The sequence below is a fragment of the Dermacentor andersoni genome, chromosome 3 (assembly GCF_023375885.2).
Source record: "Dermacentor andersoni chromosome 3, qqDerAnde1_hic_scaffold, whole genome shotgun sequence".
Lineage (NCBI taxonomy): Eukaryota > Metazoa > Arthropoda > Arachnida > Ixodida > Ixodidae > Dermacentor > Dermacentor andersoni.
This window is the reverse complement of record NC_092816.1, coordinates 28314733-28340000: the sequence shown is the minus strand read 5'-3', so window position 1 is coordinate 28340000 and position 25268 is coordinate 28314733. Positions and strand designations below refer to the sequence as shown.

Here is a 25268-nt window from a genome sequence, read left to right as displayed (position 1 = left end):
CTTCATTGTGCCTGAAAGCCTGCAGCTAGCAGCATAGTGGCGCCGCTAGCACTACTACGAGGCACATTCGCCGCGCGATACGCGCGGATAAAAAAAACAAAAAAAGAACAGGGGCATACAAAAGCACATCCGTAGAGCAGCCAAAGGCGGGTGAAACGGCCGGAAACCAGAAGCAAACAAGCAGTACACGTCGGAGTGAAGCACGGCCACTCTCGCCGCAGACGCGCTCCTCGAAGGACTCATCCGGCGAAATCTACAAGGGCACGTCAGGGCGAACAACATCACATCTATATATTGTGAGCGCTCGATCCAGCCGCGCCCGGAACGGACATGTGGTGGCGCCGTGGATTCTGCCGCTTGCCTCACTTGGAGTGCAGCTGAGGAGAGAGAAGGAGGGAACGGGGGAAGGGGAGGGCTGAGCATGAAGGCGAAGGGAGGATTGGAAGACCGACTCGGAGATGCGAGCGCGGTATGCCTTCCTAGGCAGGCAGCCAGCCTGCTCGCGAAGTTCCTAGAAGAGTCTGAATCCTGCAATCCAATTCGGAAGATTGCTCAAATCCATTTCCTAACTCGCGCCGGAGAGGCGTTCCGACGCACTACCTCCGCCTCTGTCTCTTCTTATTATTGCTACTTGCCCATGGTGCATTTATTCTGCTGTCTGGAACGTCCGATGAAGGAAGACAAACTTCCCCTTTCGCTTGTTTATTATTACATGAGCCTTTGCCGAACTTTGCATTTTTCTTCTGCCGTGCGCACTCCCCATAGCTCCATCTTCAACTTTGTTTCCGCGTTGGTACAAATAGGATATGTTTATGGCGTGCATAGCGTTGCCTATTATGCCGCAAGTGCATGTCAAAACAATGCAGGCTGCTTATGAGCCTTTCAGCTACTTACAAAGTAGTCTGGTGTCGGTGCGTCAGGAGTACGTGAGTGTGTCAGTGCGGTCAATTTTCTTTATAATCTAGCACCATAAAACAAAAAAATATTTACAACACGACCTGTACTTGAAGGCGCAGTTTCTTACGCTCAATTTGGGACTTTACTGGCCTTTAGTTCCCAGTTTTGAAAAAGAAGAAACACACAACAAAAGTTCATAGATCCTGTCAAATCACAAAATCTAGGGCACGTACAATGCGCCCTAATTACGCCAATATCTGTTCTGCAAATGCAACCAGTAATGATTCAGTATTCGGCGATTTACCATTCTTTCAATGCAAAGGACGACAGTTTGTTGCAAGCCGCGTCTTTGCTGTCTCCACCTCGGATGCATTTGCAAGTTACACAATAACTGCTTCATTGGCCAATTGATTTCTGAAGAAGAGTCCGAAATCCAATAAAAGCAGTGAAAGTCACGAGCGAATCAAAATTCAGCCATTGGGAATTCGGCGAGGGCATACACCTGGGCCATGCCGCTGCATAAGTAATCACACAAAGTGTGATAAGTGGTAACCCCCTGTGGGCTTACCACAACCACGGCTCATCGCCTAATCCCCACGTCATCAGATGATATGGGACGGTAAGAGAAGCAACTGTCGCACTTTTTCGTGGAAAGATGACCCAGTCGTCATGCAAGTCAAAAGTCGTACGCCGACTTACCGTTCCACAGTTCCCCCGGCGCTCAATACACTGGGCCAAGCTGCACCCTGTGAGTAAGAAAGCAGCAATCGAAACGATTACTACAGCATCTTCAGGCAACGAACAGAATGTATTTTGTCGAGTAAAACTAAGTAAAAGTGGGCTAAGAGAAAGGTAAGCTATATTCTAGAAAAATCTTGAGCAACAGATAACGTAAGCAAAACAATAACGTATCTTCCTTATTCGTACGCGAATGTAAATTTACTCTTACCTCTTGTTTACGACAACGACTCGGCCATGGCAGATAATGGGTCAGGACAAAAACCAGTCGTAGCATGCGGAAAATTATAACGACTGCCTTACTGACGCTTAACGATTGGCTGACTTACGAACCGCAGAATGAAAACTCAGGAACGATTCAAAATTATCACAATAATGGCTACGATGATGCATATTAAAAATAACACGAACAAAGCTGCGAAGCTAAAATTGCACGATGGCATCTAGACTTGCAGGAAGTCAAGTTCATTTGTGACCACTGCTTCACTGAAGTAAGCCTTATTCTGAGTGCTTCAGAGCTTTCGTGCTTTTTGTTCTCATTACATGCAACCAAAGAAAGCATGCAGTAGTGACATGGCAACCACTGAACGACGCGGCGAAATCAACTACCCGTGCGTCAAAAACATGGCCGCACAAAGGTACCGAAGCAATGGCAGAAAAGTCCGATCACGACTTGGTAGGCAAATCTGGGTTTTGCGTGAGAAGCCGTCAACGATTGGAGAGACTGCAAATTGTTTTTCGACGGTTGTATGCAACCACGCCCATGCGTTCTCACATCCGTAATGAACCAATGCCCGGACACTCCCGTCGAACTAGATGAAACGACCTCACGCCATACCAGCAACTTGCTCCCGAGGACGGTTCGAAAAGATAAAAGAGAGAAAAAATATAAGCAGATAAAAACCTCACCCAACAGTTGTTTTTAACCGATGAATGCTTGGAGTTGCATATGTTTCTCTTCCCGGCGCCAACCCCGATCCTAGCCTCAAAGCAAGAACAATAAAAAATTAAAAAAAAAACAGTATCATCAAAAAAATTATGGAGATGTCTTAAACTTGGTCCAAGCACAGCACTTAGTATTTTTGTTTGTTGATCGGGTATTTTATTTTGTATCCACTCAGGAGTTCGACTTCTCTTATCACGACCTGGTAGCGTGCCTTCGATTCGCACGCTCAATTTTGCAACGAAAAATAAAAGAGGAAGAAACGTGCATTGAAGACAAAACTATGTCTACTCACACACGCGTTGCGCTTGTCTTATTACCATTTAGCAGCTGCCCTAGGGGGCCGAAAGAAACGTTCTGCTTCGGAAGTAATCATCACAAAGCGAACACGGCCCTTCGCGCCGCAGGTGCCAGCAACTTGCGCTCTTTATCGAATTCGAATTTCTTGTGCCCAGCCATCGTAGCTCTTATTTTTCTGAATATCAATGCTCCATCCGGTTGTAGAAGTCCTGCTCTATACGATGTCCGGCTTATCTGCTTGTTTGCTACTCGTGTTCGACCCTTTTCTTTTCTTTCTTGCACCAACCACAGGTACAGGAAGCTGCGTCGATCACCTTCTTTTGGGTCTCTTTATCCGCCGCTAAGATCTCGTTACGTTTATTTTTTTCAGCCGTGCCCTCCACTTGTTCGGCACTACACAGCTTCCTTCGGGAAAATGGGGGAGGAGGAGAAGCAAGTGCTTAGGTTAGGCCTCGGTTGGAGATGAGTTAAAAACAGCGAAGAGGCACGCAGGGAAGTTATGGTTTGTACATGCACAGGTAACATTGCGTATCCTGCATGGAAGAATCGAAATACTCTGAAAAAGTTTCCTTGAAAAGGTTACAGCGCTTGCATTCGCCATCGTGTACAATCAACGTGCATGATTTATTTGATGCTTCAATACTGCAATCGCGTGAGATGCCTTACAAGGACATTAGAGAGAGAGAGAGAGAGAGAGAGAGAGGGGGGGGGGAGAGGGAGAGAGAGAAAAGCGTTAGACCAATACAAATGCCGTGAGATTTGCAAGCCGTCTGCTCGGATCTTATTCATAGTTGATCGAAGCACACCGATTGCGTTGGATTGTAAATGAACTAAATACTCAGCCAAGGGATCACTTTCGTTTCTGAACTGTAAGGGGCCTAGACATGCCAGACACTTTCAATTACGCGACATCACGCTAGAGTGCTGGCCTTGGATATACAACGTGAAACTCAAGAAGGGAAAACTTGAGCTTTAACCACATAGTTTAGTATGAGTTGAATTCTATTCCTCAAACTATGACACTGTAATTTGATTTTTGAAAACTCACTTCAGCAAGCTTCCCCGCAAGATTATTTCCTATATCAACTGTTTAGCATGTGTACGAAAAGTGTTTTGTTGGTGCAAAGGTTTTACATCGCCAAATCTCTTCATCCTTTGATAATTTAACAATGTATTGGTTGCGGAGAAGCCGACAATACAGTAATTGGTAGGATTTCCAGTTTCATTGAAATAAAACAGGAAACGAACTTACTAGTGCTCTTTGGTGCCTGCAATCAAGGCGCAGTTGAAATGCGGCAGAAACAAAAAAAGAAACAACTTTCGACGAAAACCGCGCATGAATCGAGCCTCCAGCATTCACGGTGCCGAAAGTGCGCCTTGCCAACGAGCGCACAAGAAGAAAACTGCTGCTTCATTGAACGCAAACTAGCGAGGAAGCCTTGGTTTTTCTCTCGTATTTGCGTTGAAATGTTGTGCTTCGATTCAGGCCTTCTCAAAGCACTCCATCCCTCAAACTGTATTCGCCTCTGTTGATTAAGATCAAACATACAGCCTTTTGAGTGAAACGTGCACTGAGGTCTAGCTCAAAAAATGAAAGCCTGCGATGACCGAAAGAAAGCAAGGGGGAAAAAGGTAATGGCACAGAAAAACGAAGTACAACAAAATACTTCAAGGCCCTAACATAACTTTCTGTATTATCTATAGTGCTAAGAAGGACAAAAAAAAAGGAAGCTAAGGACCTACCATCTCGTTACCAGTACCACAAAGAGAGAGAGAGATAGAGATGGAGAGAGAGAAAGAAAACAGAAACCAAAGTTTCAAAGGAATCAGCGGCGCAGGCGCGGGGTCTCACGGCAGCAGTAATACGGAGCATAAAACAAGCACCCGGTCCACTACACAACACGAGAGGTTATCGGAAGAAGCCAGCGTTCCTGAAACGTGCACCCAGAGTTCACTTCATGATGAACCGGCAAGCAAAACCGCTCAAACGGAGATTAAAAAAAAAAAAACAGATACTGCGAACTTGGTTGGGCAACCAGTACCCTAAAAGGCGCTGCCTTCCCCATTGTATTCCCCCTCCCCCCGCCCCCAAGGTTTGCAGCAAAAATCAAAGAATGAAAGAGCGCCCCCTTTTAAGAAAACCGTTAGCTCAAAAACCGGCCCGCCGTTCAGAGCTGCTCCCTTCCTTTCTCCCACGTCATTTCTTTCGCTCTGCAAACAGACGCCGCGAAACGCATCGGACCGTTTTCACTGGAGGCTTTCAAGATGCTGAAGTGCGCATCAGCTGTGAGCGGGAAAGGAAATAAAGTATACGCTGAAATCCCCACAAAGTGAAGCAGAGAGCTCCCAGTGCGTCTCTACTTTCTTTACGAAGAGTAAGCGCACACGGATAGCTCCGTGACGAGTCACCCATTGAGTGGGAGCCCGGGCCATCAAAAGACGCTGACCACTCTGTCGGTCGACAGAGCTTGTCATCGTTCCTTCGTTATTCTCTTCGGCGCTAGGGGGTGCCCTGAGCGGCAGTCTTTCCTGAGTGTAAAACTAAAGAAGAAGAGAAAAAACAAGCACACGAATACAAGGCCCGTTGCGGGCAGAGGGAGTTTCTTTAGGAGCGCACGGCGACGAATGAAGCCAAGTGCAAGGAGGTACGCTATGAGGTACCACCGTCCCACTGGTATCAAAGTCATCTAAACCATATAGTTCGTACTGCCTTGATTTCACTCTGTTTCTTGTCGTTTTGCATTCCGCTGGCCAGACGGAGCCAAACAAAAATCAAATCTCCATTTTCCTTGCTACTGAAAACTGGCTTTGCTGAAGAGCTTTCTAATCTTGAGGCAGAGCGAACTTGTATGAAGCACCAGAAGACATTTGGCGTAAAGAAGACATGTGGGCCTTTCCAGCCATGTACACATTTTTTTGTCGTCGCCAAGCAGCCGCCATTCATCTCGAACTCTTGCTCGGGACTGATTCAAACTTAACGACCGATGGCTAAACAAAAAATGCGGATTGCTATCGACCTAATCAATGACAACATAAAGAGGAAGTTTAGATTAATCGATTTGTATTTTCATCTCAAGACTGTAGCAAGCGCTATATGTCTATAATGCACTTGTCAGAAAAAAGGAGCTTGGAGATAGATAAAAGAGCGTTGTCACAAAAATCGTAAGATTTTCTATAAATATCAGCTTTTCCTTCTTGCTTCACCCGCCACGATGGCTTAGCGACTATGGTGTTGCGCAGCTAAGCATAAGGTGGCGGGATCAAATGTCGACTACAGCGGCCGCATGTCGATGGGCGTCAAATGCAAATCCGTGTCCCGTGCATAGAGGGCACGTTAAGGATCTTCTGGTGGTCAAAAGTATTCCGGAGTCCTCAACTACGGCGTGCCTCATAGTCAAATCGCGGTTTTGACACATAAAACCACAGAATTCAATTCCTTCTCACTTTTTCACCTCTCTCCTTTTGAAAACCAAACAAACCAGAAGAAAAAAAAAAAAACAAGGGACAATAATCGCGCATCTTAACGCCGCTGAAGAGAGAGCACATGGAGTCTATCCAAATGAATGACAATCGTCTCGCAATTATGAATGATAGAGATCGAATCTCGTGGCAACGCTAATCCCAAAAGGGAAAGATACTAAGACACATTATTTTGCTGGGTAGCTATTAAACAGGTCAGTTAGGATAAAGTGACTTTAGTACGGCGCGGCACACTCGTTTTCTTCTTGGCAACAATTCAGAAGTAAATGCCGTCATTATTCTCCCTTAGTACTCTCTCTTTTTCACCTCACAGGAGCTTCACGTTTCTGCGCTTTTACATGCGTGAAATACAGCACCTCTCCAATGAGAAATATATACGTCACTTTGATCTTTAAATATCAAAGTTAGGTCTATATGTGTCGGCCGGTATTTTTTCGCAGCCGCCTCTCCAATATCCGACTCCAGGATAAAAGCGCTTTCAAAACACTAGCTCACCTCTTGGGAGAACGAAGCGATCGCATAATGAAGTGAAAGTTTAAAGAGAAAAAAAAAACGCAAGAAAAATGAGAATAGGCGAAGCGAGAGCGGTCGCCCACGCACGACACGTGTCCCGTCGCTCTACGCACAAGTGTATAGAAACGATCGCGCTTCCGACGTCGGTACCACGATAGGCGGAGCCAGTGCGTCTGGCGGAGGCTGCACGTGTACGCTGCTTGCGGCGCCTGCAACGTTTGCTTCTCGGCGAAAGCGGAACTCGGGGGGCGATTTCAAAGAAGAGCTGTGCGGTTTTGCGCATTCGGCGCGCAGCAGTTGGAGAATTGCCTTTCACTAAAGGGGAGCGAAAGAGGGTTCAGACTTCAACTTTGCTACTAAAAGTTCGCCCGAAACTTGTCATCGGAAAACGCGTGCCTTGCTTTCATCGTCGCGAAATGGGCACAAAAGGTCCGCTGATTGCCAGACCAGGTAGCCAGCTCGCGCTGGCTACCTGGATATTGTTGCACAAAGTAAAGAAAGCGCTTGGTAAAGGACAAGCAGCAGAGACGGCTGCAAGTGACTCCATCAGGATAGGAACACCATCGGTGCACGGACACTGAGTCGAAGAATGCCGCCGCGTAGAGCGGGCGCCATGTCAGCTGCACTCGGCTGCCGTGCACACGCGTGTACTGGTCGCGTACGCTCTTTCTACATGCAGCAGACGTGCGTCTTTCAAAGTCTCTCTCGCCGTTTTCTCTCTACAGTTCCTCTCTCTCTCCCTCTGTCATCTGCTGCGTACGTGCGCGTTTGTGCGCGTTTGTGCGCGCGTGTTTCTGTATGTGTCTCTGTGCGTGCCCGAGTATGTATGCGCCTATGCGTTTGCAGCATCCGGTATCCCGCGCGCTTTCCTCTTGCTCGACAAAGCAAGCAGAGAGCACAACGAGCGAGGGGTCCTCTCTGCGCGCACGCCACGTCGTCGCCGGAGACGCAGTTGGTTCGGAAATACTGCAATCGGCCTCTCGCTCGCGCAGCGCGTGACACGGAGAAACTTCTGTCTGTGACAGCTCTCATAATAACCTCCGCCGGGCTGCAACAGACCTCGCCATCCCCTACTCCCTCGTTCCTTTTCACCACCGCTGTGCCGCAGAATGCAGCTCTCGGTGTAGCAGCGGCGTTCCGGTTGCGCGCACACACGCGTAATTTCTTTTTTTTTCTATTTCTCGTTTCTTGCGTTATTTGCCGCCCCAGCCACACTCCAAATTGTTCTCCACCCCCTTGTTCCGAGCGACGCCACCCCCTCTCGCCCTCCAACACAGCAGCCGATGGAAAAGGCGTCTCCCGTTTTCTGAAAGCCCTGCTCCTGCCACCGCGGGATCCGGCTGCTGCTCTCGGTGCGCTACAGAAAAGCGTCGTTCTTCGTGTATATCCTCTCACCCCCCTCCTCTCCCCATTCCCTATTTCTGTATCCGACAAGATTCGCTCTGTTGTAACGCGGACCGGCCCCTAAACGCCCGCAGCAGGGCCGCTCCGGGAAACACAACAACTTCAATCCCGGAGCTCTGAGTGGGAAGGCAGGTTCGGTAAACACGCCCGCAACAGTGTGTTTCCCTGTGCCTCTTTTGCACCGATCCGACACAGCGAAAGAGTTTCGAGTGAAGCATCGCTTTTCTCTCTCACTCACACTGTCTCTCACTCCCTTTTTCACTCATGATCTATCTTTCTTTTATATATCTCTCTTTCTCATGCTTTCCTTTCCTTCCTCTAATACAAGTTGAAGTAGACGACGAAAAGAGAATGCGGGCACTGTGGATTGATGAGATTTTCATCGAATCCAGCCGGTCTTGATTGAAATTCGTAGCCGCAGTGATGGAATATATTGTGCAAGAGAAGGGATCTGTTCTGACGGTAATCAACTGCGGTATACAGTTGCTTTTTCTTGTTTGTCGGCACTCAGTTGGCAATAGTATCAGCGCAGCGCCGCCCCGTTTTAATATAGCTAGCCCTTTTACACCAGCTCCCCAAAAGTGCAGCTCAAGGGTCATGCGCTTAAATGCAGCTGCGACGAAAATAACTCTTGTCATTTACCATTTTACGGCCCAACCTAAGCGCAGTATGAGAATTTGGAAGACATGTGCGACTGACCACCAGACGAAGATCAGACACTTGCCCTTCGTACTGCTTTAGGGAAATTAAACGAGAAGTCTTACACATAACATAAGATCCCGATACCCTGGACTTGTGCGTCTGCGATGCACAAAGCCACAGAAAGCGTGGCTGCGATTCCTGAGATGCGCCTGCCCATATAAGCATTTGTGACGAAATGAACAGCGAACGCTTCGGTGTGTGTGTAGGTGTGTGTTGTGAATGTTTTTTTTCTCCCTCTCATTCTACTTAGTTTCGTATTCCCTTTCCCCATTTTAGGGTACCTAACCGGGATCAGACTTGTTAATCTCCTAGCCTTGCTTTTATCACTTCTCTTTCTCGCTTTTATTGTTAGCAATGTAGATGTGAACACATTTGCACAATGAACTGGGAAAGCGATTCAGCGATACAAATAGCTATTTTCTTTCGGGGTTTTCCTATATCTATGGCACGTTGATGCAGCATAGCATCCGGCGCCTCCACGTCTGCTTACAGACATGTTAAATTTAAAAAAAAGAAAGTAATTCAGCAACTGTCTCTTGAGAGAGACCTCCCCACGTCCACTTGTCTGAACGAACAAGAACGAGAAACAGGGAGGAAATACGCGGCACATTCGCTTACACACAGGTGGCTAACACTGCAGGCGAAAGTAACGTCGCAGTGACTTGAGAAACTTCACAGCAGGTTTCGCAACAGGTTCCAAGGACCCTCATCAACATTCGCCCCGTTCCTGAAGAAGTGAGAACTCAGTGCAGCAAGTGCGGCAAGCTGCGCAAGAAACGTGCGATGCACTTTGTCGACGATTCACTCGAGCTGCCACACAAGCACAGCCAGCACGAAACCCGAGTCGGAGAAGATACAGTAGATAGTCCATTTGAGTACGGGATGGACTTGGTCGAGTAGTAGTGCTATACCTATGCGCGCTGCGACGAACCGCTTGTCTCCATGGATGCTGATTTCCATGCAAGTTTACCCCTGCACGTTAAAAGGAGAAGCTCGTTTAGAGCAATGCTGGCAAGCCTCTGCAGGGCTAAATGTGACCATAGCTAGCTAGCACTATGCGTCTCCATCTTCTCTTCAGGTGAGATTTCGCGTGGTGATAACATGCTGGTGAATAATAGTTCGCCCTTGCTATAGGTTGGTTCGGATGATTGCGCTTAATTTGATGGCATATGAGTGCCTCAGCATGTAGGTCATTGAGAAAAAGTGGGTTGCCTTGTGCATTACCTCCGCCAGCACTCTGCTTTATTCAGCGGTCAATTATCCGCAATACGATTACAGTAGAAACGGACGATGCGTATTACATACAAAACCCTTGTCCACAGATACTCCGCACACAGTGAAAAACTTGAGTACCTATGTTGTCTGATAGCTCTCTTTCTTTTTTTTTTTTTTGCCTTTGCAGGCTTTTCTCCTGTCACTGGATTGTCTTGTACGCTAGTTAGCAAATCGTAGTTTCCAGCAACAATATACAGGACGCCACAGCTCGTTAAAAGAAAAAGAACACCCAGCTTTCCCTATTCTTCCACGTACTTAAAGTAAACACTAGGCAGATAAATATGCGCTTTCGATGAGGTACTCGTTGGCAAGAAAGAGTTAACAAAATTCAGGTTGAGTCACGCCTCACTTTCTCGCCAAGACTACATTCCCTACACTTATTCTTTCACTTCCGTTATTCCTAGCACCATTTATACGGCCTGTAATAACGTCTGGACACTTTTTGGAGCCTAAATGAAAAAAAAAATTTGACTACACCAAGAGCAAACTAAAGAAATCTCGCTTCTGACAAAGAAAATATATAATCCAACCAGGGAGATATTACAAGGGGGGAAATAACGGTAAAAGAATGCCAAGAAGATCGGACTCACTTTCTGGGACGATGTAGCACCCCGCAATCTACACGAAGAACTCCTTTTTCTGTACATATTTTTTGTCGTACTCTTGTAGCACGCTTATAGATTTCGAGTGTCTGGTTCTTTGTCGAAAAGACCACGGAGAGGTAAGGTCCCCTCGCTGCCCCAGTTGGCGTCGCCGTGGAGCCTTCGGCACCTTGTTATCGGGAGGAAACAGGCGTGCCCGCCTTATGAGGCGACAAAAAAAGCGAAAAAAGAAGGACAGCACGAAGTCGCCAACCGAAGCCGCCGGGTGCAGCTGCATGGCCAAAAGAAGGGGCAAGTGCAGTTGAGGTGCAGGGGGGGATGGGGGATATGTTTCGCAGATGGCAAAAAGCAAAACCTCGCCTCCCGCTCCTACCAACGGTGCTGAAACTGACATTCGCTGCGTTTCAGTGCCACCGACACTCTAGCTTCCCTGCTTGGTAAGGTTGCCCCGTTTCGCTAAGGACTTCGAGCACTCCCGAAGGACGATAAATAACAAGTTCAAAAGTAAGCAGGAAAGAAAACTGCGACCGTTTGGTAAAGTTTTTCAGAAAGTTTCTTGGCTCCAACGCGTAACACCTTTCTTTTCATTCGTCCTTTTCAGACAACTTGCTAGCCTGCCATACACGAGCGTTCGCTTTTCTTTGGTTTCTCGATTCGTTCCAGAGCTTAGAGCTCATTCCAAAGAGCTGAAAGTTCACTCGATCTTCTTCGCGAGGTCGTTGCAAAGTTCGCGTCGTTCGATTTGGCACACGAATTCGCCGTAAGCTTTGCGTCGTATAGTACGTTGACTTACGGAGTATCAGAGCATTAGTTTTATTCTTGTACCCCTCACTTCAACAATATTTTTTTTGCAATTTGCAGTAACATTTCACCGTGCCAAACGAATGTCAGACAAGTCGGCCTTTGGGCGGCAAACTTGCTTCGCGGAGAAGTCAGGGTTTCTGAAGTTTCGCTTTCGACTCCTCTGGCGAGATTTCAATTCCCCATAAACTTTAGACTTCAGGTCTTGCACTTCAGGTCTTGCCTAACGCTAACTATTTGCACCTCTCTGAAGCTTCACTCTACTAAAGCGGGTTAGCTGCAGTGTTCCTTGCAAGATGGAACAGACATCAGTGGGGGAACGGCCGGCCAGGATTCTGGTTGTAGCAATAGGCGTATCGCAGTTACGGCTGCTGTAACCTACCTGCGCGGGATTTCTATCAACGGCCGCCTTTAAAAGAGACACCGCATCGAGCTGCTCTTCGCTTTGGCAACAGTGCACACGCTGAAAGCATCGCACTAAATTTACCTGCTTTTGCAGGTAAGCGAATAATTTTGTTTATAGCGTCTTTTTGACCCTAATTCTGCGCAATGCTGCCAACCGTGAACCTGATTTCAACCTTGTACGGTGACTTGTAATTTTTGAACATGTCAAAGGAACTCATGAAACACCTGACGACTTTAAGCATGAAATGAGGCATGAACTGCACTTTGTTAAGGAAAGCGTCAAGTTCTGCAGCGATATCTGGGACGAGACAAAAGAGATTAGCTCCGAAGTTAAAGCACTCAGAAAAGAAGCCAGTGAACTTTTGAAATGCAGTGAAGATCTCAGAAAGAAAAACATTCGTCTGACGCAAAGAATTAATGAACTTGAACAATACAGTTGTCTGAATAACTTGGAGATAAAAGGGGTGATTTCAACCGACAACCCTGAGGACATAGTATGGAAAATTGGTGAGGTAATCGATGAGCCTGTCTCTGAGGTAGACATTGATTCGTGTCACAGAGTGCCAACTAGAAAGACTGATGAGACGAATATAATTTTTAGATTTGTGAGAAGGGAGAAGCGTCATGCCTTTTTGTCTAAGGCCAGCAAACACAAGATTTCAAATGACAAACTCGGTCCGCTTGAAGAGCGTCCAGTTTTTGTTAATGAGCACCTCATTCAGACCAACAAGAAGCTTTTCTGTGCTGCTATTGCACGTAAAAAGCATGTCGGGTGGAAGTTTGTCTGGACCTCTGGAGGCAAGGTACTCGCGCGACAGAATTTGACGGGAGATGTGCTGAAGGTCCGAGATCTGTCTGAGTTGAACAAGATGACTACATAAGGTGCGTTTCTAGGCAAGTTATTTTTGTCATGGATTCATCTATGATGTGTCAATGCTATGACAATGATAGTCTCACCTCAACTTATTGCTCAAACAGAGCTATGTTCTCGGCAATTCATTTCAATCACCGTAGAATGAAGAATGAGGGAGATGGTCTGAATTTGTCTTTGCAATTATTAAAGGTAAACTTTGATGCAATTCTATTTACACAGATTTGGTTGAACACTGATGATGGTCACGTTCCCCTCCCTGGTTACAATTATAATGGTCTAGTTAGGTCGAGTGGCAGAGGCGGTGGTTCTGCAGTATGTGTTAAAAGTTGCTATCCAAATATTGTAATAGAAGATTTTTCAATCACAACTCCAAATGTTTAATGTATGGTCCTAGTCCTGCCCCATACTATGGTTGCAACATTATACAGACCACCTGCTGGCAACAGATCACAATTTCTCCGCTTTTTAGAAAGTCTAATGGAATTCCTAACGTCCACTAAGCTTCCGGTTGTTTTTATAAGTGATGTCAACATAAGCGTAATTTCCAAAGATACTATAACACGGGAACTAAATAGTATTGTACGTACACACGCCTGTTCCAATACTATAAGTTTAACCACACTGATAACTCCAACCACTTGTAGTTTACTAGATATCTGCGTCACAAATCTATTGTTTTCTGAAATGGTCTGGTGTGCTGATCAACGACATTAGTGACCACTTGCCTGTTTTCTGTTTCCTTCCTATTAGACTGCATAAGCCTAAATTGTCCGTGGTAATTTATAAGTCTAGAGACATTAGTGTAGAGTCCTTGGATAAATTCAAATCACTGATTGACGATGCTTCCTGGGGTACCATATATGACATGATCGCTGTAAGCGAAGCATACGAAGCTTTCCGTCAAAAAAATTGTTGACTGCTATGATGAAGCCTTCCCGTTGAGATAAAGGAAAATTAAAATTAAATAATACAGAAAACCATGGATAAATAAAACGTTGTATGAGAATATTAAAAAGAGAAATGAAATGTACCATAGTTCTACTGAAACTAAAAAACCTGATCTTTTTTCAGAATACAAAAGATATAGGAACAAACTAAACAAAGAACTGAAAACTGCGAGATCAAAGTACTATCTTGAGCGCTTTACACTGATACGCAATGACGCCAAGAAAGTATGGTGGCAGGTAAATAATTCATTGAATGGGAAACCTTAATCTGACCTATCAGAGATAACTACATTCGATAGAATATTGACTGGTTCTAATTTAGCTACAGCAAAGAATGCATTTTTTGTTAATGTTGGCACTGTGGAGTACAATGACCCAATCTCGTGTAGGACGTACGCCCCCTTATCTGATAAACCCACTATCAAACTCTGTTACCTTCTATTCTGTGACTACCACTGAAGTCGCTAGTTTAATTAGAAACTTAAAAGACAATGCATCAGCAGGGCATGACGACATCAAGACATCTCCCCTGAAACATGTTTCGATGTCGATATGTGACGTCTTGACGTACATTATTAACTTCATGTTTACAACCGGTACGTTTCCCAATCATTTAAATGTAGCTGGCTTGTGTCCAGCGTATAACGGTGGTAATAGAAATGAAATCTCAAATTATCATCCGATCTCTATACTGCCAATGTTATCTAAAGTGTTTGAGGGAGTAATAAAAATTAGGCTAGAAAACTTCTTTAGTAAATATAACGTTATAATCAGCTCGCAATACGGATTTGTGAAGCGAAGATCTACTGAACAAGCATTTCTGTCCACTAAAGAGAATATAATTGATAATTTTGAACGTCGGAAATATACTCTTGGTTTATTTCTTGAGTTTATAAAGGCATTTCACTGTGTCCAATATCATATTTAATTGTATAAATTGGCGGACTATGGAGTTCGTGGTATACCTTTGGACTTATTAAGAAGTTATTTGTGCAACATGCTTCAGTTTGTGAGAATCAATCACTGTTCTTCTGCTCCCATGGTTATACAGCAATGTGTTTCCCGGGGATCAACTTCAGGGCCGTTATTATCCATGGTGTGTATTAATGGTATAACTAATATTCCTGACTCACCCGATCTGGTCATGTACGCTGATCACACCAATTTCTTTTTCACTGACTGCTCCTTAACTAAATGAGAAATAACTGTCAATGATTATTTAAGTAGATTGGGAAAATGATTGATGGCTAATAAGCTAAGTATGAATCTTACTAAAACTGCACACATTATATTTAGGCCAATCAATACTGCTGAACGAAGTAGTGTAGTTATTAAATATAAAAAACATAATCGTAAAACAAGTTGCCAATACAAGTTTCTAGGTGTTTGGTTTAATGAAAACCTTTCATGGAATGTTCGTGTTTCTAATTTAGTAAGAGATTTGAGTAAAACTATCGGATGTTTTTATATATTTATTAATTTAATACCCACATGGTTCAAAATTTCTATGTACTACGCTCTTTTTTATTCCAAATTATAGTACTTTATTCTTTTATGGGGAACCACTTCATTTGGAAACTTAGGTTACACGTTCTGGAATAAAAGACCTTAGAGCCATTGAAGGTTATTATGGAAGACGGTGGGATTTCCCTACAAAATCCTTATTCAGGAAATATACAATCCTACCTTCACATCAAATTAATTACTATCGTCTACTGCAATATATTCACCAAAACAACCTTTACGCCACTCTACCTGACAGGCCTGACATAAGTTATCATCTGAAAACGCGTAGAAAATTTGTACCGATTACTCGGACTAACCACGGGAAAACAGAAATTAACCTTTCAGGTACCATTTGCCATCATTTAAACTTCACTAGATGTGGAATTCTCCACTTCAGCACAGGTGTTTAAAAATAATATCAAGCAATATTTGAATGAATACCCTATATAGTTGTACTGACTGTAGTATTGTACTTGGTGTAGGACAAGTCTAAAAAAAAATCTTTTCTGTGTACAGGCACCGAGAAAAGTGGTATACTCCATCCACGCAGATGGCGCCGCGATGCAGTTTTCCGTTGCTCCGGCCCCCGCTGCCTGGACTGCATGGAGTATACCACTTTTGTCGGCGCCTGTACATTCAGTTATTGTATTAACGCCACGTCATAGTTGATTTCTATGTACATAACCAAAGCATTTTCTGTTATTTTGTATCAAGTTGTGTGATTCACACGCGTATTTTGTATTTATGTACAGCTTGGAGTGACTCACCGGCAAAAGATGCCGAGAGCGAGTGGGGCTATACTAATCCAGCTACAACCAAATTAGGAAGGCCCACAAAGCTTCAATAAGACACTCCTTCACCAGATCAGGAATTGGCCTCCCTATTAGTATTCAGCCACCCCCACCCAGATGGCTCACTCAGTTACCCAGTGGCCTTCAGTCCCCAGCAGCTGTGGAGCACCTGACCAAGGCGGCGGTCAGACCTATAACGCAGCAGAAGGTGCTAAGAATCTCTGGATCCGGACAGGCGGCCAATGGAAACTGACTCTTGCAACGTTTAACACCCGAACCCTCTCGAGTGAGCCTAGCTTAGCTGGACTCTTTGAGGAATTATCCGACATTGTTTGGGATATTATCGGCCTTAGTGAGATTAGAAGAACTAGTAAGGCTTATACATTGCTGAATAACGGACTTGTGATCTGCTATAGAGGTCTCCTAAATGAGAAGCAATACGGGGTAGGATTCCTAATCCGTAGGGACATAGCAGACAACATTGACGAATTCTACAGCAATAATGATAGTGTAGCTATAGTCGTAATCAAACTTAATAAGAGGTATAGATTAAAGGTGGTACAAGCCTACGCTCCAACATCCAGTCACGATGATGAGGAAGTGGATCAGTTTTATGAAGACGTTGAATTAGCTATGAGAAAAGTGCAAACTCAATATACTTTAGTAATGGGGGACTTCAATCCAAAAGTGGGAAAAAACCAGGCTGGTGAACAAGCAATTGGGAACTACGGCGTCGATTCTAGGAACGCTAGAGGAGAAATGCTGGTAGAATTCGCAGAGAGGACTAAGCCTCGAATAATGAACACCTTTTTCAGGAAGCGTAGCAACATAAAGTTGAACTTGGAAAAGCCGCAATAGTGAAATAAGAAATGAAATTGACTTCATCATTTCTGCTGATCCCAGCATAGTGCAGGATGTAGAAGTTATAGGTAGGGTAAAGTGCAGTGATCATAGGTTAGGGAGGGCTAGGATTCATCTCAATTTGAAGAGAGAAAGAGTAAAATTGGTCAAGAAGGAACAGGCCAACTTGGACGCAGTAAGGGTAGAAGCAGACCAATTCAGGCTGGTACTTGCAAACAAATATGCAGCCTTAGAACAGAAAGATGAAGAAGACATAGAGGTAATGAATGAAACTGCAGCTAGGCTGGCTTCAGAAGCAGCAATTGAATTGGCAGGTAAGGCACCAAGGCAACCCATAGGTAAGCTCTCCCAAGTAACAAAAGACCTAATAAAGGTACAGTACCCAGAGGAGTCAGGATACCTCAATTAGAAACAGTAATGAACAAGATACAGGAACTCCTCCAATAACTAGCGATGAGGTTAGAAGGGCCTTGCAAGACATGAAACGAGGAAGAACGGCAGGAGAAGATGGAATAACAGTCGATTTAATCAAAGATGGAGGAGACATAATGCTTGAAAAACTGGCTGCTCCTTATACGAAGTGTCTATCGACTGCCAGGGTCCCAGAAAACTAGAAGAATGCAAACATTACCCTAATCCACAAAAAGGGAGACGTTAAGGAATTGAAAAATTATAGGCCCATTAGTCTACTCCGAGTATTATATAAAATATTTACCAAAATAATTTCCAATAGAATAAGGGCGACACTGCACTTTAGTCAACCAAAGGAACAGGCTGGCTTCAGGAAGGGATACTCTACAATAGATCACTTCCATGCCATCAATCAGGTTATCGAGAAATCCGCACAGTACAATAAGCCTCTCAATATGGCTTTCATAGATTAAGAAAATGCATTTGATTCAGTAGAGATACCAGCAGTCATAGAGGCATTACGTAATCAAGGAGTACAGTACGCTTACGTAAATACCTTGGAAAATATCTACAGATGTTCTACAGCTATCTTAATTCTACACAAAAAAAGCCCTAAGATACCTATAAAAAAAGGGGTCAGACAGGGAGGCAATCTCTCCAATGCTATTCACTGCGTGCTTAGAAGTATTCAAGCTATTCAACTGGGAAGGCTTAGGAGTAAAGGTCTACGGCGAATATCTGAGCAACCTTCGGTTTGCCGATGGCCTTGTTCTATTTAGCAACAATACAGACGAGTTACGACAAATGATTGATGACTTTAACAGAGAGAGTGTAAGAGTGGGGTTGAAGATTAATATGCAGAAGACAAAGATAATTATAAATAGCCGGACAAAGGAACAAGAGTCCAGGATCGCCGGTCGGCCTCTAGAGTCTGTGAAGGAGTACGTTTACCTAGGTCAATTAATCACAGGGAACCCTAATCATAAGAAGAAAATTTACGGAAGAATAAAAATGGGTTGGATCGCATATGGCTGACATTGCCAGCTCCTGACTGGAAGCTTACCATTATCAATGAAAATTGAGGTGTACAATCAGTGCATTTTACCAGTGCTGACATATGGGGCAGAGACTTGGAGACTGACAAAGAAGCTTGAGAACAAATTAAGGACCGCGCAAAGAGAGATGGAACGAAGATTGCTAGGCATTACAGAAAGAAACAGAAAGAAAGCGGTTCGGATCAGAGAGCAAACGTGTATAGACGATATTCTAACTGACATCAAGAGAAAAAAAATGGAGCTGGGCAGGTCATGTAATGCGCCGGCTAGATAACCGTTGGACCATTAGGGTTACAGAATGTGTACCAAGAGAAGGAAAACGCAATCAAGGACGACAGAAGAATAGGTGGAGCGACGAAATTAGGAAACTCGCGGGCGCTGTTGGATACGGTATGCGCATGACAGGGGTAATTGGAGATCGCAGGGAGGTGCCTTCGTCCTGCAGTGGACATAAAACAGGCTGATGATGATGATGATGATGAAGCAGAAGAAGAAGAAGAAGAAGAAGATGATGATGATGATGATGATGCGCACTGTACGTGTGTACTGCTGTCTGTAACAGGGAGCCACGGCCCAGTCAGGCCTGCCGCCTTTTGTTTTGGCTTCCCCTTTCGTCGGAAAGAAATAAACATGAAATCAAATCGAATAGCAAACATCTTTTCAGGATCTGCCCCTCAAGGCTTAGGACGACTGAAATTAAAGCAAGGGAACCGAGGGTCTAGTCACAAATATACGAAGCCAGGAGAAGATAAAACCAAGAAAAGCACTGGAGAAATTAAGTGTCTGTGTTTACTTTTGATGCAATGCCTGGTCCTACATTAAACGTACTAAGTGATACCTGTGGTCTGAAATATGTGCCGCATCCACCGCATGGGCATGAGTGAAACTGGTCAACGCTCCTTGGGCCAGTTCTAGTACACATAGAGAAATATTCAAATAATGTAGACGTCAGGATAGCCGCCGGGGTCGCCCAATTGGTAAAGCATCGCACGCGTAATGCGGATGTTGTGGGTTCAAATCTCACTGTGGCAAACTGACTTTTTAGTTATTTATTTATTTATTTATTTATTTAGTCGATTAGTTAGTTAGCTAGCTAGTTCGTTTCCCCTGTGCTTTGTTTGGCCTCATTGTCTGTTGGCTTCATACGATTGCACTTAGTATATACCTTTCTTCCTGGCTTTCTTAACAAAATATCGCCTTATGCATTCAAGCACAAAAGTAACTGGAACACAAATAAATTTCTCCGCAAAGTTCGGGAATTAATATCTCGAAACTGGTGTCATCCTGAGACTTGGTTGCAAGTGGATCCGCCTTGCGAACTCCCCGGCTAGAATTTGTGCATTGCAATGTGGGTCATAAGGTAATTAGTTAAAAACCTAATTAAGGATGTCTTGTTAATTAGCATATTATGCATTTCAATGTATTGTGCAAGTAGTGTCCGCCGCCTCTAGTAGACTACCTCATGAACTAGAATTGTGATATTTGCCACAGGCAATTTTAAGAATTTTTCAAAGTGTTCGCTGAAACACCCTGTATACAGGGTATATAGGTTATAAACAGGAATAAGGTGCCTCAGAGAGACTGGCCATCTTCGTCACGAAGATAGGTCCTCCTATCGAAACGTTGGCCAGCCTTTCTGAGGCACCTTATCCCTGTTTATAACTTTATATCACACTGTGCTATTCCATCTGTCAGCCCATTCTTGATTTTGAATTTCCTGTAAACAGGGTGTTTGAGCTAACTTTAGCCAGAGTTTAACAATATGCGATTGCACTCTAAGACGACGCGACCAAATGCATTTTAATCACTTTTGCATGTAGTGTGTCACGTTATTTGTTGTATTTTACCCTATTCGCTAATTAGTCAATATTATTTATCAACTTCTGAAGCAATGAAGCTAGGAAAAAAATTCCAATCAGAAAGTTGCAGAGCGGTTTGCAAAACATCCGAATAAACAGTTTCTGTCTTTCTATCTATTAAGTATTAGTGTTCTTTCGGCTTACCTCGGATGCCCGTGAAATAAAAATAACACACACACACAACACGTGACATGCCCGCTTCTGCGTCATGATTGCACTCCTCCCAAGCGTTCCGCGCACAAACGAACATAGCATTTAGCCGGGTGTGCTGCCTTTCCTTTCTTCTAGCTCTCTCTCTCTCTCTCTCTCTCTCGCTCTCTCGCTCTCTCGCTAGGCAATGCCTAAATAGCGCGCTTTGTCATTTATACCTCTGACCTAATCCTTAAACTGGTCGTGAACCATGTGTTAGACAAAAGCACACCTGAACTATACTCTAGGCAAAAACATTAAAAATAATACGTTCATTTTCTTTTTATTTGGTCATAAATGTTGCCGAGGAGTACAGCGATTTTTCGTTGTTTTATGGCTATTTCGCAACTTAATTAGTCACCGGCGTTGCACCTCTGACCTGTTTAAATTATATATGCGAGCACCGCCATGCTTCGAGTTAAGCCAGAACAAACTTTGATTCAGTTTAGCAACTTTCTATTGAAAAGAGGAAATGTTTAGTCTGCGTAAAGTTCTCGGGCACGTGTGGTTCATTTTCATTCGTTCTTTAAAGATTGAAACACTTCACGGCGCTAGGCTCCGTTCTCTGAAGCAGAACTCGGTGGACAGAATGCAAGCTAGAAGCACTTCCTCTAGTAGGAGCTTGTGGGAACTGGTCTGCTTGTTACAAGTAATTAAATACTAAGCGTGCTAGCACCGCTTGGTCTTTTTTGACATGATCCTAAGGTAAAAATCCCCGACAAGACATTGAAACACAGAAAGTAGGGAGGGAATCGAATGGCCCATGAGTAAAAAAAAAAAAAATAAGAACGCGTGTCAGAAGTCCAACTAGTGCTGGTGCCCATACTGTCTTTTTTGCTCTTGTATATGTAAAACCATGTTTCACGAATCCCTATGTTTAATGTTTCAGCGTGGTGCTAGAAAACCTTTCGCGCTTTTAGTACTGTTCCATTCACTATTTATTAATATATTTTTTTTTACTTTGCGAAGGTTCCGGTAATCTGTCACTGACGCTGTCAACCATCGAAACGAGAGGCCTCATCTACGAGGCGCACGCTTTGCCTGAGCTAATTTAGAAATGAGAGACTACACTTTCAAACACGCTTTGAACGACATGCTTCATTACGCTCAAAAGCCCGCATCAAGTCAGACGACAGACGGGTAAACTTGCTGCAAAATTTTCCTTTTTCTTCTTCTTCATCAGCCTCTTTTCTTTTTGTACGTCTGTAAACGCATTTAACAAAAATTCTTTCAGATTTTTTTGTTAAGGTATAAAAGGACCGAAAAGAAAGAGAACTTGCACCGTCTTAACAAGGTCTTTGTACGCACCAGACAAGGTTGATGCGCTAGTTAAACATCTCGAAATAATAACATTATTATTATGTTAAGTAATATCTTGGAAAGGAATTAGATGTGGCGTGAGAGAGAGAGAAAGCGAAGAGGGGAAAGCCTTGGAGCGGGTGATTAGAAAATACATGCTTAAATTGTTGCTAAGGTGTTTGCAGGGGTGGTATAGTTGGTTATATGTTGGAGAAGATTTTGTCGTACAGTGGACTAATGAGGTTCATGTTCATGCTTATGTAAAGCAGTTCAAGCTTCATGAAACCAAGATGGAAGCGTTCATTAGAGAGAGAGAGAGAGAGATAGCAAAGAGAGGAAAGGCAGGGAGGTCAACCAGACGAGCATCCGGTTTGCTACCCTACAATGGGGGAAGGGAACGGGGGAACAGGAAGATGAAAGCAGGAAAGAGAGAAAACTGTGTGCGCACGCAGCCTTGAAATCGCCTTGAAATCACTCAAGTCGAAGAAAGTGCCCCGCCGATACATTACGCTGCCGTCATTCCGCTGTCTGAAGCTAAGCTTGGCGCTTCCCCTTAGCTGGGTGATGCACGTTGAATTCACCTGTGAAGACAAATGAGCCCCTGGTCGTCAGCAGTACGTTGCAGTATGTGGCAGTATATCGCTAAAGTAAAACCCAGCCTTTTGGTTTCAGTGCGAATAGCATGCTGTGGGTGAGCCACGATGCCTACTCAAGATTTGCAAGTACTGAATTGAGAGCATCCAAAACTTGCATTGCACTTAGCGCTGACGGAGTGTGCAGGTTATTCAAGAGCATTCGAAAAGTAGTCATCAGAGACCGGAGCATCATAACCGCCTGTCGGTCTTCGGGCAATTTGTCAAGAATCCGCGCTGTGCACTCTACAGCGGTGCGCAGCTGTATCACTTGGTGTGGCTCCGGCTCCAGCTGTTGCATCGGCTGTGGCTCCGGTTGTGACTTTCGCTGTGGCTTTGGCTTTGGCGGTGGCTTTAGCAGTGCGGACCAAGTTGTATTGTTCTTCGCCATGACCTTGTCAGTTTTAGATTCGATTCCGCCAGTCTTAGGGGGCAAAGGAGGAAGTGTTGTCGGATGGGGCGTAGGCATCATCGTTCTTTGGAGTCTGGCGGCGTCGGGAGTGTCGCATTCTAACGGTCCCAACAGCGTCCCGCCGAGACGAACGATCTATCGTCATCTGCTTCAAGACCGCCTTTTTCTTCTTCATTTTGGGGCAGTCCTTCGAAGAAGCATCATGGGATCGACCCAAGGCAATTGGTGCATTTGAGTACCGTGGCTGCACAAGAGTCTGCAGCGTGGGGCTCGCTGCAGCGTGAGCTAACTATCGTGTTCTCTGCACACGGCGCTCACGTGTACCAGCCTCATACAATTGCGGCATTGGAGTGGCCTTGGGGTAGATGGTCGCACAGGGTACCTAAAGTGGCCCACCTTGACGTGCGAAGGAAGAGTCTCGCCCTTGAAAATTATTTTCACACAGTGGGTTGTGCCGAAGTGATACACATGGTTTATGGGGCGCCATCAACGGCAGGATTCACTAGAATCGGCAGGTCGGCGCTGGAGACGTCCACGTCGTAGATGACACCAGTAGTGGAACCACTGTCCAGGGGGAAGTATGAGCGGAGTTTTATGCCTCCAAGTTCTGTAACTTTACTCAAATTTCTCAGCGCCGTCTCATGTGTGACGTCAATAGCCAACACATTTTTTTCGCAGGCTGACTCTAACGTCTGTGATTTGATCTGGAGCCACCGCTTGAAGTTTCACAGAGACAGACTGTCTGTTGAGTCGCCTCAGGTTGTCGGTAGCGAGTTCTGGTGCAAATAGAATAGTACTGACTGCGGTATTCAGAGTTGGTCCTGCCGTTGGCGTGCTCGAAGACACAGATGCCCTGGTGGTGTGTCTTCGTCTTGCCTTGCGGCTCCGCACAAGCTCGAAGGCGTCATAGGAGAAATCTTCACTGCTGAACGAGTGGACACTGGTGTCATCACCGTTGGTGTCGCTCTGTAGGCCTGTCCGCTTCCTAGACGCAGCCGCCGCTGAAGTCGCCATCACCGGCAGAGGCACGGGGACGCCGACTTGCATCCGCGCAGCGAGCCATGGCGGCTCACCAAAGATGTACGCAGAAATCGGGAGAAAACCGAAGCATTCATGACGCATAAAATAAAGTAGATTAGGTCGTGTTACTGTATCTCGAACTTCGTTCTGAGACATTTCACGCGAAGTCTAATTTAAAGAAAGAGGAAAAACAAAGCTCTAACGTTCTCTGGCAGTTAGCCGAGTGAAATAAAGTTACACTAAAGAATGTTATTGGGCGAGTCTTATTCATAACCTTGCTTTAAAAGAAAAGATCAGTTAAAATAAACTAAGCCTTATCCTTAATAACCCTCTTCTTGTTGACTGGATCCGTAGTTTTCTTTATGATCGTTCACAGCATGTTTCTTTTGATTCATTCAGCTCTCCTGACGCATCAGTACCTTCCGGAGTACCCCATGGTTCCATTTTAGGGCCAATAATTTTTTTTGCTTTATATTAATGACATTCCAAACTCTGTTTGAGTAAAAATTCGGCTTTACGCTGACGACTGCGTTCTCTACAATGTCATTTCTACACCTAACTATCATAACACTCTGAATCAATCTTTTATAAGTTTTTGTGAATGGTGCGAACTCTGGCAAATGAACATTAACTTTAAAAGAACAGTCGTCATGTCCTTTCACAAGCATGCTAATTGCTGATATTTCAATTACTCCTATTAATCCACTTCCTTGCAGCGCGCATATGAATATAAGTATTTAGGCCTCCTTTTCACTCCGAGGTTATCCTGGTCAGAACATATTCTAACAATATGCAACAAAGCACTAAAAAAACTTGGCTACCTAACCCGAATTCTACGTGCTGCCCCAAAAGAAACTAAACTCATTACATACAAAACACTTGTAAGACCTATTCTTGAATATGCGCCTACCATATGGAACCCTTACAAAATTTCGGACATCCATAAAATTGAATCTGTTCAGAAAAAGGCGGTTCGTTTCATATACCGCCGCTATGACATATTGCTTTCACCGTCATCTCAATTGTTATATCATCGATTTAATTCCTCTTTCCCACCGTCGTCACATTATTTCTCTGAAGCGTCTACGCTCTCTATTTTACTGTCCACATTATGCTTCCCCTAACGCATATTTGACCCATGCAAAGCCCCTAATCACGAGAAACAGCATTCACTTAAACTTATCGGTCTTTTTGCTCGCACCAACACTCTTAAATACAGTTTTTTTCCTAGGACTATTGCACTCTGGAATGACCTGCTTGGTTCCATCCGTTGTTTACCACATAAAGATTTTGGGGATGCTATTCAGTACTCCCTTTAGCCATATTCTCATATATGTTTCTTTTGTTTTGTG

At 44.5% G+C, this 25268-nt stretch overlaps 1 long non-coding RNA gene across 1 annotated transcript in view; it reads right to left on the bottom strand.

Moving 5' to 3' along the window:
- The window catches only part of LOC140216334 (uncharacterized), a 181786-nt gene that overhangs the window by 33827 nt on the left and 122691 nt on the right, over nucleotides 1–25268 (bottom strand). The window contains exon 2 of the long non-coding RNA XR_011892980.1: nucleotides 1597–1643. This is a non-coding gene — a long non-coding RNA (uncharacterized lncRNA). The remainder of the gene's footprint in view (nucleotides 1–1596; nucleotides 1644–25268) is intronic.